Consider the following 4,757-nt stretch of genomic DNA (forward strand, 5'->3'; position numbering starts at 1 on the left):
TTTGTATTTATATAAATAATGGTAGATGAGAATGCAGATAATATGGAGGTGGATGGAGGGAGTCCTCAGTGGAGAAGCTTGCACTCCCACAGTTTAGCATGACATGGACACATGAGTTTCACATGCATCAAGTAAACACCATGCAAAGTACTCAGCCATCTTGTCAATACTCCACCCCTGAAAAAGAAGACCCTGGCAGCTAGAGAAAGTGGAGTGGATTGACTGGGGTGGGCTCTTGAAGACATTGAGTTGAGACATTTTACAGAGACCCCCGAAATTTTAAAGAGTTCACACATGTGTCCCAGAGGATTTGGTTGCTTGCTATAAAGAGGTCTGGGAGATGTCAGCAGAACAAACTGAGGACAAAAACAGCTCTGATGAAGCACATCCCAAAGCACCAGCGGGCAAAAGAACCCAGAGGGAAGGGAGAAAAACTAAAGTCATAGCTCACTTCCCATGATAACAGAAGAGAGGTGAAGAAACTCCTACTAATTACTGGGGTTCAGTGGTCCACGAAGGTACCTAGTCTCAAGTGTTTTGCACAGCAGTGCAAGCTCACCCTTGCTGGAAGCCCTGAAAATTTTCTTCAGTGAAGCTTTCTTACTAGCTTACTACATCTAGTCCCGCAAGTGGAAACCTGGGCTGGTCTGGGGAATGGGATGAAGTTACCACTAAACTGTATATAAGATTGAAGTTTCCAACCAGAGTAAAGTAAACATGACTAAAAATGACTGGGAAGCTATGAGATCTGCCTGAGGTATCATTAATGGCCTAGAAAGACAGGTCTGGCAGTATATGGATGAAAGCATTGATTGGCAAAACATAAAAATATTTCACACTTATATCTTTACTGAATTCAATCTGTTCAAGTACACTGGTTAGAGTGGCATTTAGCAATTATTCAACAAAACTGTTAATTAATGATTTTTAATATCTAATTCTTCTAACATTAGAAGCCACTTAGGATGTTGATTATGAAAAATAACCGTGTTTCATATTCTTAATTACATTGGCATGGTACTTTTCCTTACAATGTTTGCTTCTTCTGGTAATTTCTGCTCTTTCTTAGATGTTCTGCTAGTAGTGAACATTTAATATGAATGAATGAATGAATGAATAAATTAATGAATTAATAGTCAAGGAATATAAGATTACAATGAAATATTCATGATTGTTTAGTAAATTGTAAGCCACCTCTTTTCGGGAGCGAATGAAAGGGTGCTCTCATGCTACCCACACCTAACAAGTTTGCTTTAAATCCCTTCATACTCTTCCTGTCAATCTTCTGTCCTAAGAATGTCAAGGACACAAGAAATATGATATAACTTTGTCACATAGAGTTCCTGAAGCCAATGAGCCTGCAAGACAGTTTGCCATTGTTCCCCTTATTATATATGCAGATGCTTACCTAATGCCTCTGACTTCTTGGTAATTCTATAATCAGTTCTATAGCCTTTCCCTCTATTAAGTCACAAATCTGTCTACAACATCTGTATAACATTTTTTTTTTGTTCTTCATACATTTTGAAATCACCACAGCATTTATTGGATATTTCTATCCACAACTTGCTCCATACTAAAAACAGAAATCAAGACAATATGGCCAGGTCCCAGGGAGCACAGTACAGTCTCTCTACAACCACTGTGCTGACCTTACAGTGTCTGGAATACCAAATGGGAATGAAAGTGATGAAAATAATAATGATGATTCTTGAATAAATTTTAAATATATGAGATATGGGGAAAAAAAGCCTTTTCAGTAATCAAACACATGCCTTATTATTTCTTAACCCCATAGTGATACAAGTTCAATGCATTCAATTTTAGAAATCTAATTGCAGCAAATTCAAGAAGATTCATTTTGTCTAAGCAATAAATAAAGCCATTTCTTTTCCTTCTTGGAAGGATAAAAGAACCGGTGCTAGAAAACAGCTGCAACTCCAAAAAGATAGGCTCAGTATCTCAGAATACATGGTTTGGGCTTTTTCTAAGTGGTCTAAATGAATAGACAGTTCCATTTCTCTGCCCCCAGGAAAAGGATGGGAATAAAACATCCTCTCAAACAGCTACAAATATGAATGATTAAAGTGACAGACAATGGAAGAATGAAACCTGAATTTGCAGATGTCACCTTCAACATAGTGTGGAGTTGACAGCTTTGTTTTTATCTGCTCCCACCTCCTAAGAACAAGCAAACTGATTTTAAGATTAGGAACCAATATATTCATTTTCATGAAAAATACCAGTCAAGTCTTGACTCTGTATTTTTGTTTTTTATCCAGAGGCCAGTGCATGCAATGATATTATTTTTTATAACCATAGAGTTGATTTTATCTTTAGCAGTCACCCGAATGCACAGATATGTAAACAGAGTTCTCAGCAATTTTGATTCTTATGTAATTTCACAGGGCTTTAGTATCTCTTCAAGATTATTACTTTTAGTGTGTTTTTCTGATCTTCAATTTGATTTGGAGAGCTTTTTGTTTGTTTGTTTGTTTTAGTATTGCCCCATGTGAACTATGCCAATAGCAGTCATCGTCAATGATTGGCCAATACCAATACATCATCAGTGTAGGGAGGGTCTGATTTTACAAAGTTTAATTCTCATTGTTTCTAGGATAAAAGGAGGTATTTTATGGGGGTGGAGGGGGAGATTGTGTAATAGCAGAGAGAGTCTTTTCGCCCCCCTGCTTCTTAAGGTATCTGCAAGATTTTCTGGAACTAAGATTTCTGTGAATGCCAGTGTTTCCTTACTCTACCTCACTTCCATTTCTGGCTTTTGTGGAATTCTTAGTCTCCATTTTATATCCTACAGCTGTTTTTCTTATCTCCAGGCCCACACAGGCAGCTGTATGTAGTAGAATTTTAATGGAAACTAAGATGTAATGCTTAGGTGAAAGCAAATAGCCCCATTCAAGGCTCTATCCTTCTGATTCTGGACTCTACCGTTTAGTAGAATTTCTTTAATAATAAATGATTAGTGGTGATCATTTTGCAATATATACAAATATCAAATGATTATGTCCTACACCTGAAATTAATATGTTGTATGTCAATTATGCCCTAATAAACTAATAATGATAATAATAATATTATTATTCCCTTTTCTTCCAGATTTACGTTTATTCCTCATGACGAGATTTTTGGTCGTTTCTTCTTTGCCTTCCTCCAAATATACTCTCAACTTCTAACCTAACCTTTCCAAGAAGATTGATGGATATTTTAATAGATCAAGAGAATTTTCTTTTCTTTAGGAACAATTCTGATGACTGTTGTTAATACAATAATTTTTCTTACACTACACAGCAAGTAAAACTTATTTCATGCCATTCAGCTTCACTCTTACTATGCATTGGTCTTTTTTTTTTTTCTTCTCTGGATCACACCAACCTCATTTCCTTCTTAGACTCTTTGCACTTGGCATATCCTCCATCTGATTCACTTGACCCCAAATTATTCTCATGTCTTGTATCATCTTGTGATTCAAATATCACCTCAAAAGACACTTTCTCAGGGAATTATTCTTTGACCATTCTATTTAAATCACACTCCCATCACATACACATGGCTTTTTATCACTTAATTCTGTTTAGAGTACTTATTCTTACATAAAATTATTCTGCTTATTTGCTTTTATTCTAATTTTTTTCTGGATGTAAGAACAACATAGCCAAGGTTCTAATATCACCACCAGCTGTTACTGACACCACAGTCTGCTTCAGCTCATGTGGTATCAGCACACCACCACCATGACACACGTGAATCCTAACCACTCCTTCATACCCACATCTGTCACTCCAAGCCAAAACTCCTGTACAGGATTTCAGATTGTCCTAAGCCTATGTCATGGGCCCTTGTCTTGGCTATCAATGCAGTGAATGGACAAATACTGATAAGAAGGGATACTGTAATGGGCAAGTAGAATATTGTGCCCCAAATGCAAATAATTAACATAGTAGGTTGGTTTTCCAGTATTTTCCTCTTGAATTAGAGAAATTAACAGAGCAACAAATTTTCTTTAACTTTTACTCTTTGACTAAGTGAGTAGTCTTACAGACTCTGTTACATACTTGGAGTTGAGGTAAAGCAAATATTTAGAACACATTGTCCATATTTTGCTAAAAATATATTTGTGACCTCTACCTCATAGTAATACTACCTTTGGACACAAAATTAGTTTTCTAAGTTTAAAATTTAAAAGCACTGGGCATTCTCCATCATTTGAAAGTATTCATCTGTTCTGCAGCAACCAACGGGAAGAAAAATGAAACAAATTTACTTTTAACGTGTCAGGACAGGTTTTTTTTTGTTGTGTTTTTGTTTTTGTTTTTGTTTTTTGCGGTATGCGGGCCTCTCACTGTTGTGGCCTCTCCCGCTGCGGAGCACAGGCTCCGGACGCGCAGGCTCAGCGGCCATGGCTCACAGGCCCATGCGCTCCACGGCATGTGGGATCTTCCCGGACCGGGGCACGAACCTATGTCCCCTGCATCGGCAGGCGGACTCTCAACCACTGTGCCACCAGGGAAGCCCGTCAGGACAGTTTTTAGATGAAATTAGTCGAAAGCTGTTTCAAAACCTAAATTATAAAATCTACCAGTTTATATATATTATGCACTGAAGGAATTTGCAATGTGTAGTTATGCAAAAAAAAAAAGTCAAGTTCATGATAAGATAGCTGCAGTTACCTATTACGGAAATTTCACCTGAACACTTCATTTGTATTCACAGAAGTTATGGAAGAAAAGTCTGCACAATTA

Source organism: Delphinus delphis, chromosome 1 (genome assembly GCF_949987515.2).
Source record: "Delphinus delphis chromosome 1, mDelDel1.2, whole genome shotgun sequence".
Taxonomy (NCBI): Eukaryota; Metazoa; Chordata; class Mammalia; order Artiodactyla; family Delphinidae; genus Delphinus; species Delphinus delphis.